The following is a 14897-nucleotide window of genomic DNA, read 5'->3' on the forward strand; positions in this document are numbered from 1 at the left end:
TGAGACACCCTAGGATGCTTAAACAGCCTGGGGGTGGCTGAGGTTTGATGAACTACTAGAAATTTTTTTTTTTGGTCTCTCCACAGAGCTAGTGTGAGGCCAAGCAACCAAGCTCAGAGATTTCCTCTCAGACATTCCTTGTCCTGTGTAACTCCATGCATGCCATAGTTTTAAATCCACAGTTAAACCCTTACCTCTGCACCAGAAAAAGTCCTTTCACTCATGGAAGAGTGATTATGGATCACCATGTGTTTAACTAGACTGGAAATTCCCTCAGTCCTCCTTAGAGGTCATTTTTAAATAAGGGTGACAGAAGGTCCCAAATTAGAGCATGGCCCAAAATCAAGGGTTAAAAGCCTGCAATGAAAACTTTATGTCAGGTGCACTCTCACACCTCGGGTAACAGCCAGTGTTTCTGTCCCCAGGCTGTGACCATCAGCAGAACTGGAGATCACAGATATGCAGTATTGAGAGGACAGGTATTCAGGAAAACACTGTACTTGGGAAAACACACATGTATAGTGCTAATGCTATTACTCTTTTCAGGAATGCAAGTGTATTTGCTCCTAGAAAACTTCACCATAGGCTATCAAGGGTTAAAAAAGCATTTCAAAATCAGCTTCTATTGGACTATTTTATTTGGCCAATATCTGACATGGGTTGTACTAAGCACGTTTTGCCACCTGGCCAATTTTTTTTCCTGCCAAGCTATTCACCCAGGCTTGTGGTGTGAAAAATAGATGTTTAATAGTCAATGAAGTACTACAGTGGGTAATAGTTTATAAATTTCCATGACTTATTATGCTCAGCCTAAGTGACTGTTTATTAAGTGTATTTAAAGCCCCCCATCTCATTAACTTACAGTACTGGTGATTCCCTCCTCCCACCACTGCTGCTTTTAATGGAAAATACTCACCCATGTCTTTTGCCTAGGGCATGTGAAACAACTCAGTGAAAAAGACACTGCCTGGGTAAGAACAGGACATCATCCTTGGCTAGGTACAATGTATTTATCATTTCTGGAAGTAAAGTGAACCTGAAATATGAGATATACATGTTGTGGACTAAAAAAACTATAAATGTCTTTTGTATAAAATACAGCTGCCAGTATGCTACACTTTTCTACTTTGGGTTTACAGTGAATGACACGGTCAGTTTTATCAGTAAAGCATGTCTCATGTAAAAAAATATTAAACCGGCAGCTTAATTATGAAATACTGCCTTTATTTTCTTAATGAAATTCCATAGTACTTCAGGGAAATATTTCATACTAAGGTTAAATAAATTCTCTGTTAACAAAAAACAGGCCCAGTCTTAACTTTAAGGATCTACTGTTAGCTGGGCAGTGGGAAGGTGAGTTTCTATAGCTGGGAAAGGCTGCTAATTATAAAAGAACATATTTTGTTCCCCTATATTAACTTCTAGAATGAAAAAGGTCACTGGTCGCTCTTGATAAAGTCTCTGAAATCTATCAAAAGACTCTGACATCAATAAGCGCCCTTTTGTTGTATGTAATAGTTTAGTAATGCTGTGTAGGTAAAACTCCAGATTAATCCGAGGTCATTCCATTGAAGCTCCTAGGAACATCATACGGTTAAGTTTAGTCCTCTAACACTTGGCTTACTGCTTCACACTCTTTGCATCCATTTCCTGAAGGTCTCTTGGAAGCTGAAGATAAACATAAGATAATGACAATCTGAAAACAGAAAAATTGGTAAGTATTATGATAATGTGAAGAGATGACTCTAATAAAGGTAAAGGAAGTTGTGCATTAAATCCCCTCTAGTAAAAAGCATCTGAGAATACAGTTTTTCCAAACTGGAACGTTAAATTGACACAGATGTTACAGAGCAGCCCCTTCAGTCTAATCTCAGATGCCACGTATGGAAACAACCACAAACATCACCTCAACCTGCAACTGTGACGAGTGGAGCAAGAGGAGGGCCACCTGTGCTGCAGAGAGTGAGCGGATCTCTCTTGGCCTGCTCCCAGGTACTTCTAAATAGCAGATATAAAAATACTACCCCCAGTGTTGAAGGAGTTAATGTGACATTGCAAAATGAGCTTTGCTATTTGCTGTTTTGTTTGGCCAATAGCTGACACAAGCACATTTTGCCACCTGGCTAATTTTGTGCTGCCAAGTTATTCATTCAGGCCAGTGGTGTGAAAAAGGAGACGTTTAATAGTCAACAGAGCACTATATAGGCTAATAGTTTATGATTTTCCATGACTACTTAGATGCTGTTCAAATTATTCTTGATTGAGCAAATTATTCTTTTTTAAAAACATCCCATTCATTTATTTACTAATGATTCTATCCCTTCCCTCCTGTACACCATTTTTTAAAATGGGAACAATCAGCCATTTCCATGTTTGAGGGGATTTAGCCAAATGAAAACTAAGAGCACATTACAGTTTAGATTACAAGTTTGAAAGACCTCTCGCCAAGGCATTAGAGGTAGAGCAAAATTCCTTTTCTGAGCATTTCAGGGAGCCCTGCACAGAGGTGAGGTGGCCCGTATAAAAACACTTGACATCTTGGTTTAGCAGATGAAAATTTTAACCCTCCCCTCAGATATTTTTCCACCAGGTTGTTGGTTGGTTTTTAAGCTGAACCACAGCCTGACGTGCCCTTTGCAGGGGGGACATGCGAGGGTATGTGTTGGAGACTTTCCACGCCAGGCCAGGTGAAGTAAAGTGTCCCCGTGTGCCCAAGGCCTGTGCGGCGGTCAGCTGCTGTCTCCCTCCCTCCCGCACTCTCTCTCCCTGGCTCTGCTTTTATTTGTGTTTCAGTTACCTAGTTGAAAACCCTTTAACCCTTTGCTGACGGGGAATTCTTGGCAAAGCCACCTGAGATTAATGTTGAAACAGCAAACTCTTCCTCAGGATAGCCTACCTGTTAATAGATGAATTATTTATCCTGCAAGGTACAGGCACTTACATGATGCCAGAAACAGCATTCATTGGCAGATCTCTTTCATACTTGTTTGCTTTTATATGTACTCCCTAACGTGGTGGAAGCACACAGGAAAGGCAATTGTTGCCTTTCATCGCAGACACGCTAGCACTGTATGTAAATTGGATCTCCAGACTTTTGCTTACCTTTGTTAAACCAAAGGGAGGAGGGCAGATCAAGCTGTCTTGCTCTTCAGATGCTAGTTCATTAAGCTATAATGCCAGAAGTTGTCGAAGCAAAATTATGCTCACTTTTGTAAGTTTATCTGATGTCATATAGTTTAGAAAAACACTAGTGTTAATATTCATTGTATGGCTTCTTGGTTTGATACAGCATAGCAACATGAGTATAGCGAGATGCTTTTTATGTAGGTCTTCGTGTTGTTTCAAAGTCTTTATTATTATGACAGCAAAGTCTTGTTCATTAAAGTTTCACAATCCATTTTCATTAGGATGAAACTGATTCTGTAAATGAACAGTTGCTCTGAAAAATCAAACCCTTGCAGCTATCACAGGGGAGGTACAAAGTCTGTATTAATTATCAGGAATATGGTGTCGATCGAAGATGTTAATTGCCCTGATGGTTAGTTATTTGGGGAATTGCCATGCATTTCATGCAGGGATAATAAAAATGAATTTTTAAACAAAGAGATCTTAAAATAATATATAATCTGTAGAGAATACCAACATCAAAGGCTTATCTCAAAGCTTTGAATTTTATCTTTGTGGTCCAAAATGTTAAAGATGAACTGAGCAATATTTCAGCTGGTTCAAGTTTGTGAGAGGAAAACAAAACAAGAGTTAATTAACTGTTATTACAAACCTTTTCAACTTTAATTTGACTTTCAAATATTAGCATTTATCTATGAACTATGCTTCTGGGTTTGACAAATTAGCTTTCACAGAACAAGTTTAATTAGGCTTCATTGTGCTTTTATGTCACTTTGCACAGTTCCAGACAATGAATGGATTAACTTACTAAAAGTCATATGTTTAAAAGAATTTGTTGAATGCTAAAAAGGTTGACAAAGTTGCAAAGCTTTACCAGCCTAATGCAGAAAAGATGCATCCTGTTTAGCATGATAACACGCATTCTTTGCAGAGAACAGCTGGTGCTGACATACACAACCCTGCCTATCTGCTTTCAATACCCACAGGCTATGTCACCCCCGAACCACGCTGAGAAAGTGTGGGGTGTGTGTTTACTACCAAAGCCTAATACCTGTGAAAGACAGGAAGGAGAGAGTGCTACAGGTGCACACCACATGACTAGGCGTGCTGGTTCTCTAGATGGAATTAAATTATCTCAGTGTGAACTTGTGTTTCTGTTTTATTTTTAGATTATTTTTTTTTTTTACCAGTAGCATTAGGAACGCTCCGTATTTATGCCTCAGAGATCAAAAAAAGGAAGAAAAGTAACTATGAGGCTCTGAAGCAATATAGCAACCTGATTTGACTCAACATAGTCCCAGGTGAGAGTGGTGAGTGTTGTAGAAAGTATAAATAGATCCTGAAGTTTGAGAAACATGTTGTTGCTCTCCCTCACAAAGGGATATGTCACTAAATACAGATCTGGCAGTACAGTATGTCCTGTCCGTGTATAGGAGAGCTTGTTGTGTGGCTGGGTATTAGATCTTTCCTGGTTCTCTCTGACTTCTATTCTTTCTCTTTAGTCACACATGTGCTTCTCTACCCTGCCAGAGATACTGTAGTGTTAAACCTCTTTTGTCTAGACAAGCTAGCTGGTGCTCAGCAGAGTTGGGAGACCTTGGAGAGACATAAGAGGTCATTTACTGGAAATTGTGCTTGATAACAGAAAGTCATGGCAGTTTGTGCCATGGAGAGAGAGAGGATCAGAATTTTTTTAGGGATCAGAGCAGTGTGTCTGACCAAAGAATGCATGGGTGATGGCTGCATGTAGGGAGGCAGAAGGAAATGCTTTCAGAAACTGAAAATGCTGAAGCAGCAGTGGGTTTATGCATGCTTACCCATTCCAAATCCCATAGCCATTTCCTGGTGGCCAGTATAATTTAGGTTAATGCCAGGACTGTGCTAACTCATGGTTGGCTGACTGCCTGCGAGTTGTTCCAGGAGCTGATATGGCACCAGGATTGTCCAGTGAGACCATTTATTTTCCAAACATATCCTGTATTTCATGGACAAGAAAAGCCCATGCCATATATGTTGATCTAGTGGCTCAATGCCAGTTAAGGATTTTCTCCATGCAGGAGCATTGCCTGGGGGCCTGCTGGTTTCCTGGCTAAATGCTGAGGATCTGTCCTGTTATCTTTTGGGTAAGAGTGCTGCTGGACACCGTGGGCTAGCTGAGGAAGCACACTATGTTTGATAGACAAGAAGAAAGGTAATGTGTGAGAAAGTGACAGAAAAGGACATTAGGAGCATAAGGAAGACAAAGTAGGGAAGGAGTGTGATGGACAGAGCCAAAGCCAGCAAGGAAGATGTTATTAAGCAGCACTGAGAAATAAACAAAACTAGAGACATTACAAAGGGGAGAAAAAGAAGTGACCTGAAAAATACATTGCAGTGCAGTGATAGCAAGCTCAGACGAAACCAAAGAAATACGCAGCAAGCATCAGGGTGCCACTTAAACCCCACTAGGGAGCCAAAATCAAATATCTCTTAAAGCTACCTTTGCTGTAGTGACCATTTTGTAAAGGGTCCTTTAAATCTAGGAGAGATAGGCAGGATGCTATAAAGTTGCACCTTTTCCTCCCTTTTAGCTGGCAAGTGCCAGTTACTCTGTTTTTCTATATGCCCATTATTGGAATTTTTCAGTAACTTTGCACAATTTATACAAAGACAAAAGAGGTATAGATGAAACCAAGTGAGGAAGAAATTGGAAGGAATATACAATATGCTTTTATACCTTAAACTCCCATTCCCCTTATCAGGATTTATGAGTGCTCAAGAAGGATGGGTCCACATTAAATACCTTTAACATTATCTTATATTTTCCTAAAATTTTACTCAAAAATATATAAAAGCTAAAAGGTTATGTGTTTAAGAACAGCATGGAAAATGGAAAGTTTATGAAATACTTTAAAATATTTGACATAATTTCTGTTTTATAAAGTTGAAAAGTGAGTAATGTTTGTAAAACACATTCACTATTTTATAAATCAAGGTTTTTTCTTGCCTCTTTCATTATCCCCTTTTGGTACTGAGTCAATTAAAATCCATAATGTTTACTTTACATGCTTACTTGAACTTTCTTCCTGGTTTCACTCTCCTTTCTCTGCTTCATCTACCTTGGGAAAGTTAGAGTAAAAAATAAAAAAAAAAAAAAGGAGCCCCTTCTTTCCTAAATCCAAGAAATAAAAAAGATTCCAGTTTCAGAATACAAATTTACATGAAACTAAACACCTTATTTTGCTAAAGAGCATTTCTCAACAGCTTTGATGTGTAAGACTCTCATACGTAGTATCTTGGTCCTAAAACAGCTTTTAGTACTCTGTTCATCACTTACCCTGATTGATTCCAATGAGAGATTTCCGAATAAGAGTAGTGTGAAAGATTAAGAAAGGACTTCAGGATTTGGTGTGCTTACATTAAAGTCCCCGGTGTTGGAAAGGTTTATACATTTGCTTTAAATGTGTGCACTGTATGTACGTCCTTTGAAGTCAGTGGGACAAATCTTCAGTTGATATCGGTTCTATTCCTCCATTGATTTCAGTGAAGTGATAACATTTATCGTAGCTGAAGACCTATCCCATAGGGACTAAATGCTATTGTAAAGTTGCATGCTTAGAAGCTTTTTCTGCCCTTACACCAAGTCTGTTTCCTTTCTGTTCCCAGAACTTTCAAGCAGCCTTTTATAGTATTTCATTTCACTTCAGTGATGACAGGGGTTTCATTTCAATGACAGAAGAGAATCCTACACTACTGTGGAGCATGAAATGTTATAAACAAAAGGCAGGTGATAAATCAGCCCCACGTACTATGCTTTACTTGTATACTTTCAATGTATATAGTCTGCTGCTTGTACTGGTATGGAATTCTTTCAGGTACAGTTTTCATGTGTGAAGAGATTGTACTCCCTTGTGCCATTTTTCACTCTTCTGATTTGTACATGGATTCTGTGAAAATCTGGTCACTGAGTTTTGTTTTTTTCCTGTTAAAAGATGAAATCAATTGGGATTTTTTGTCCATGTTGTCACATCTGACAAAGGGCTTACAGGACAATTTATACTCTCAATTTTTGCCTGTGCAGCACCTTCTCTTCTTTCATGTATTAGGCTGATTTTAGAGTATGCTGATCAGAAACCACTCTCTGAGACTTCCCTATGTTTTCTCTTGTGACTTCTTGTATGCTCATGCAATGCCAAGTGGAGCTTGTCTGTGTGTTAGGCTACAACATACAATGGTCAGTGTTTTTCATGGCTTATCCTTTAACTTTCTCTCCTGTTTGTCCTCTGGATCCAGTGCCTATGGTAGCATTGAAATGAATGTTTAGGTTGATTTTCATAGACTTGTAATTAGACCCAGAAATACTTTGGGGGGAAACTAGAAGTAAAATATGAAAATATTTTTTCCAAATGAGGTCTTTCAGAAGATAAGATGGAGCATAAATGTTGGTACTGGTGAGAGTTGTTAAGCTTTTTAAAAAGCAGACCTGCATTAATAAAGATACAAAAATCTGAACTTAGATTTTTCTGCAGTGGAAATCCTGACAGATGAACTTTGGGACAACAAACTTCAGCTGTGTATAAGATAATTGGGAAAAGATAGGATCATCAGACTTAGCCAAATCATTTTGACATGGCAGTCCTTCCATAAGCACAACACAAACGTAAGTCTCAGGCTGTCTTTTACTGCTGAATCAGGGAGTATAAGTATTTTCACACTTCTTTTCTGGAAAACAGCAAAATTATCTTGGGTAATTAGAAACAGTAGCCTTACTTGTAGACTCAGCAATATATAAACTCCATAGCTACCTTTTTATCCAAAGCATGGTTCCCAGACCCCAGAAGACATGGCCTAAGGCCAAAATCCCTAACCCACCCTTACTCAGGGGAGGAATTACGGTCTCTTGCTGAAGGAAGAATGTATGCCTCTTGCTTCTGAGGTAGCAGCAACTGTGAGTGTACTTAATCCTTGCGGGGGGACCTTCTCTGTATTGTTTTTCTGGAAACCTCTGTCAGCTTCAAATGCTAAGTCATGTCCAGTTACCTTCAGTCAGAAACCGATCTATTGGATGAAAATGGGAATAATAAAAGGGGGTGAAATACAGATCCTCACATTTTAGGAGGAGGAAGATCAATTATTTGCCCATCTTGTGTGAAAATGTAAGGAATGAAAAGATGTATTCTTCAGAGGTATTAATCCTTAAGAAATGTGTCACTGCAAGAACTTTGAGATGTATTTACTCTATGGAGACAATCTGTCACTAGCAAACTGCACTTTGCTCACCAGTAACCTATTGTTACTGCAGATTTTGCAGGTAGATTGTCACCCATTTGCTGAGTTGTTTTGTGCAATCTCTAAATCATTGCAGGCCATCTATTTGAAAAGCGTTAGTGGAGGAAGCATAATGTGCTTTCATGGTAATGTAAAATGCATTAGAAATGAATTGCATGATGCTTACCTCTCAAATTACAGAAAAGACAATGACAACCATATGTGCAAATGCAAATTATATATAAAAATATCACAGATGAATCCCTGAGCTGTAACACTTGTTGTTCATTTCTATAAATATTAACATATCAGGATTTATTTTGACATACCACTAAGATAAGTGCTAGAACTGACAATAATAATGTATAATTTATGTCTTCCATATTACCTTAACATCACTGTGCTTACATTATTGCATAAATTAATTTAATGTTTCTGACATGCAGCAGATTATTCAAGCATTTGTTCTTTTGTCTTCTACTGGTTTCTGTTGCTGTTTTCTAAATTACAGAATATTATTATACTCTAATGTTTATTTTATGGTACATACAATTCATAAAGTCACTTTAAAGTTCTGAAAGCTTTTATTTAGCACTCAGATAAACATGTGTTGTTATATGATGCAGAAGGAGCATTAAAGCTTTTGTATATTAAATAACTTTATGCTTGTGATGCAAATTGACAATATCTGAGAAATGCAAAGCTCAGGATAAGTTGAATCTGCAGCCAGTACTGTTAGGGTACCTAGGAAATGTGTGGTTAGTACTGGAGGTGTGCGTGTGGTGAGAATCTCTCCCAAATGCATGTAAAGAGTCCTAGCTTTAGCAAAATAATCTGTTAGAATTTGTCAGTTTGAACCACAGACCTGTCATTACTTGGCCCATACAACATACGTTAAGTTGTATGTAATCAAGTGTGCATTTTCATATGGTCACCAAACGTAAAGTTACATGCTGATTGCATCCTACTGATTACACTGGAGTTTCATTTTGCACTTCAGGCGAGAATTCAACTTTTTAGTTCATACAAAAATTCCCCCCACAAAAGGCAGAATATCCTCTCTGGACATACATTATCTTTTCTTTAAGTTAGAAATAAATTTCTAAGAGTTGACAGTTAAACCCCTTCATTTATTTGCATTTAATAGAAATGAAAACTAGCTCCCTTTGAAAAAAAAAAAACAAAACAAACAACAAACCAGCAGCATCTGTATCATTTCCTCTGTCTCAAATTGTTTCAGCAGTGCATAATTGGAGGCATTTTAAGCACTGAGTAAATGTTAGTTAGTAGCACTTGTGCATCTTCACTGAATCTGGAGAAAAGAGAGTGTAATAAAGCCAAGCTGTTCACACCTCAGCCCAGGCCAGTAGCCTGGAGAACTCTGGGAGGTGGAGGATTCCCAAGTTGAACCTCTTTGACTCTCACAGTGTCCCAGGCAAGCACTACCCTTTTCCTGGGGCTAAAGGGAGCACAGCATCATCTTCGGCTGTAACAGCTCCAGGGTATGAAGGACAGAATACACACAGTAATAGTTTTCTCGTAGATTTTTTGGACTGCTTCCCTTGGTCTTTAAAGTCTTCATGGCTACATAATAAGTACTTGTTAGTATTTTAAAAATTAAAAAATAAAAAAAAAAAAAGAAGAAATTCAAGTATGGGGACTGGCTTTGTCCTGACTTCAGTTTGCATGTTCTCAGAAAAAAAACAGTAGGGCAAAATAGATATACAGTTTAAAGGCCAGATTCACCTCTACAGTGTGGTAGTTTTATGTGCTGGCCCCCACATCCAAAACCACTGTAAGCCTCGTTTATAACCAACTAGCTATTAGTGTGTTTAGCAAATAAGTGAATGTCCTCTAAAATGAATAGAAATTATTCAATACCAATACTAAATAACAAGTCATTAGAAGTATCTCAGGCTTGCTTTTTGTGCTTGTTTACTGCTTTTGTTTGGATATTAAATAACTGTAGAGCTTCTCTGACAAAACACTACAGGAAGGCAGAGCTAAGGTCAAGATTATGTGTCAGCAGTTTGGGAGAGGCAGATATAAATATATGAATATTGTAATAAACCAAAATCAGACAATACAAACACTGGAAAGACCCACTGAATATTTGGACATTTGAAATTTCATTGCAGCAACCAATTCGTAGGCACCTGATCTTCAAGGTAGAATCTATAATCCTAAATTAAATTTCTGTCTTTTCTGGATAATGACTGAGGAAAGTTAGTCTCCTCAAAAAGACAGTCTTCAAAATAATTGTCATCTGTGCAGGGAGCTACTAAACCCTGGACCCAAGGAAGGGTGTTTTCTAACATCCTGCAGCTCTCAGTATAAGGTCCCAGGAGATGGGTAGAAGCTTCCATCCATCAGAGACCCCCCCCTGCAGGATGGTACATCCAGCTGCCTTTAAGGATAAGTATGGCTTTATTGAAGGGCTTGCACTCCTGCCAGTTCACACCCGGTTGATGTGTAAACACGTTGCTTACCTTCTGGGAGATTATCCTCGTCATGATGATAAAAATTGCATGGTCAGGGCAAGCGCTATCTCTTTATGGCCCTCTGCTCAAAAGGATAAAAGATGCTTTGCGTCAGAGCTGAATTCTGTGTCTTGTGATGGGAGATTTCTGGGCTTTAATTTTATCTCTTTTGTGTTTTACCTGTAATGATTTATCTGGGATAGGAGGAAAAAGAAATATTTTTCTGTATTGCGTTTTGTCAGTTAGTTGATACACAGGATCTATCTCTCAAAGAAGTCTCACTCAAGACTTTTATTCTTTCTCAAGAAATCTGGTAGGAACTTGTTGCATTTGTTTGTTTGAGGACATTAGTAATTAAGGCATTGCTGTGCTGAGGGACTATTAGCAAAGCAACCCCTTATGCATATTTGCAGACTATCTCTGATGCTGCTGAGTATGGAGCTTCTTTGGAGGTGCCGGCTACGCCACTCTTGATGGTAGCTGACACAGAACAGAGTGGCCTGTTGGAATTTAACTGCTGTCCATGTATTTGTATATGAAACCTAACCAAAAAGCAGTCATCCTCACAGGAAGCTGAGAATTATAGTTTTCACAATGCTCTCAACATTAAAAGTTCAATTTAAACCCCGAGAAAGACCACAACACTTTTAAAAGGTAATGTATTTTGTTGTATTTAAATCAGCTATACAAAGGAGCATTAGAAACAATCTTTCAAGGAGAAACATTCAATGTTTTAACAGAGTCACTCTTTTCCCCCTGCCAAACGCTTGAGATGCTGAAATCTTACCTGTTTAAGACAGTTTCCCATTTTCACTGGAGTCTGCTCTTAGCAATGGTAGAAAATCGAATATTCCTACTCTTTTTGACTTATTTTGATGTAAATTAATCCCTTACTTTATGATTGATCTTTCTCCCTTACCAGCAGGAATAGTACCATGGGCTTTTTTTTTGTTGTTGTAGGTTAAGAGCAGAGGAGTTATTAAAAAAGCTACTGCTCTGCAGACACTGACGTGGAGCAACATCTTTAGAATTTTACTGACTGTGAGGTACAGGGGAGACAGTTGTATTCTGTAGCATCTCACTACAAAAGTTGCACTCTGACTAGAGCAGAATAGCTTCTTAAATATGCAGGGAGAGCAGTCCTGTCTGATATCTGGTGTGGCAGCAGAAATTGCTTCCCACAGAAAAAGGAGAGATCCCAGTTTGAATGAGAACTACAGGCAAGAGGCAATAGTGCTTGAGAAAGACAGAAAACCTGATAAGGGGGTGTAGTGGTAGTAGATCAACACTTTAAAGCACAACTTCAGCAGCATATCAGAAGTGGCATGCTGCAGAAGTCCCTGAGGATGAGAAACGAGCAGCTGGGCAAAGACCGTAACTAGGTGATGGAACTGCAGCTGATAGCAATTATTAGCGTAGGTATCAGCTGCAAACCAGAGCTGAGCCCAGAATCATAAAGGCTTCATGGAAAACAGAAGGAATGGAGAGAAGGAGATGTGCCTGAAGTTGCTAGAGAAGAAGGTAATGGGATAAGTTAGTATTCCTTCTGAGTTTAGCTTAGTGTCCTGTGATACTGCTACAGCAAGCAGTCAGGATAAGAAAGAAAGGCAAGAGGGCTAAATATGTTGAATATAGCATTTTGGAAAAAGGATGGAAGAGTGATAGGGCTAGAAGCAGTCAAGAAGAGAACAAAGCAGAAAGGATAGATACATCTGTAATAGCAAAGCTTCTCCCTAAAAGTTTAAAGGTATTATATGCTTGCATATGTGCTTCTGCTTCAATAAACAGTTACTAGCTGCAGCAGTAAAAGATGTGTGAGGTGTGCAAAGGACTGTATTAAGAAGAGCCTTAATACTAACTTCAGGACACTAGAAGCAGTATTGGAGGAGCTAGGTAACTTGGTTGATTGGTTGGTTCTTTTTGTTAGATGGTTATGGTTGTAATCTCAGACCGATGTGCAAACATGTTGGTAAACTGCTGTTAGGTTGAGCCCAAGAGCGTGCCTACACTTGAAAGTCAGTGACAGTAGAGCTGTAAAAGTCTGTAACACCAGTGATCCCTAGTCTGGATGCAGCTGTACTGGCAAAACTAACTCCCAAGAGAGAAATTAGTTATGTTGGCAAAAGCTCAATTTTGCCGGTAAAACCACATCTATGCTAGGGCCTTTTGCCAGCACAGCTGTGTTGGTTGCAAATCCCATGTCCTCGCACCCCTGACTTTCTGCTAGCAAAAGTTTAGTATAAGATTTGCCTCAGAAAGAAAATAATAGGGAGATTCACTTGTATTTATTCAAAGCTACTCGTTTTAATATAGAAAGTAAGGCAAAATCTCCATAACGTTATAGTTTATTCAGTCTCTATTTAGAGCTTTTCTCACTTGCATTTCTTAAATGTTGATTTTTATTTTGTGTTGAGCACTTTAATACCAAATCATCAAAAACGCAATCTGGTAACCTGAGCCACATTACAGCTTCAATACAGCACTGCCTCATTCTGTGCTAAACCACAGTTCTTTGATAAAAAACATGATAAAGAGCTACATTGTACAAAACACAGTACAGCCAGCTGCAAATATTCCAGGGCTATCCAGTAGTAAATAGCGTAAAGTACAGAATGTGTGGAGGCTAATGCTCTCATTCATTCCTGGATATATATATTTTTTTTAAGTAAAAATCAGATAAAGAAAGCCATGTAAAATCTGCCTACCATCAGCTGAAAGCATCAAGAAAACTGAGCAATTTTATCGCTTATCTGCCAAATGAGAACACAGTGCAAATATAGATGTACTTTCAGAGCTCTAAACTAGATTTAAGGGTGAACTAAAGCTCTAGATTCTTTCTCTGTGCTCGGAAAAATTGGGGTTGGACCTTGCTTTTGTGGGTCAAATCATACTGATTTTACCACTTTGATTGAGAGAGAGTATGACCCCTTCTAAGTTGCTTAGTGTCACTGAAATACGTTACATAAAAATAAATCTTCAGAAAATGTGTGTGCATAAAGGAACTAGAAGATGTAGGCTCTTTCCAAGAGGCCTGTGTAATGAATGAGGTTGATGTATGGGACTTGTCTGCCCAGATTGTTTGTTGGTGAATCTGATGGAGATTCTCTTTCCAAATGGGAACAAAAAAGCAACGAAGTAGCTTTGAAAGGGTACAGACATGCTCTAGTGCAACCAGAACAGAGTATTTCTGAGCTCCATGGACACTAGCAGCTAAATGAAAGGTAAAAGCAAGTAATTCCAGGAGCACAGGAGCCATTGTGGACTGGTTTTTTCAATGAAACTGCATATAATGCTTGATAGTGAAATCTGACATTCTCCCATGGCTCGGAAGGATCTCCTGTCTTTACCCTAGGGTTATCATCCTGTTTTTTCAAAAGCAGTAAATTATTTTGGTTTCCCCAGTGTAAACTTTTCTGGGGACCAGCAAGTGCACAAGCCCAGCTTGCAGCGTTTCCTTCTATTGACAGCCTGTTTTCACTCAACATGTCTTTGATACTAGTTCTACTTGCAAATGTGCTGATATGGGAAGCTTTGGGGAAAAACAGATAAACAAATGTGATTGCATCAGCCTTGTTTTCTGAGGAAACCAGGCTCAAAAACCCATTTGCACATCTATATATAAAGAAGAGTGCTTTGGGTGACGCCTTCTTAAAAAGGATTGCTCGGTAGGTAGAATATCCTTTTCCAAAATGCTACCTGAGTCTAATATGACAGTTGTAGGAAAATTCTCTCTTGCCAGGCATATCCTGAAGTAGTGCCAGAGGGCTTGCTGGCTTTGAGACATGTTAGGAGTTATTCATAACTCAGTGTGGGTATCTACTAACACTGGAATGTGCAAAGTGATTTTTTGAAACCCACACAGCATCTTCAGAAGATGATCATATTTGATGTAGGTTTTTTCATGCTATAGAGACTGCATAAGAAATCATAGCATGCATAAATAGTGCCAAGACTTGAAATTCCAGCCTTTTCCCAAGGAGACAGTTCCCACATATTTTTTCTTTTTTTTTTTTTTTTCCTTCCTTCTTTTTCTTTTTTGGTCAT

The sequence above is a fragment of the Strix aluco genome, chromosome 16 (genome assembly GCF_031877795.1).
Source record: "Strix aluco isolate bStrAlu1 chromosome 16, bStrAlu1.hap1, whole genome shotgun sequence".
NCBI classification, from domain to species: Eukaryota; Metazoa; Chordata; class Aves; order Strigiformes; family Strigidae; genus Strix; species Strix aluco.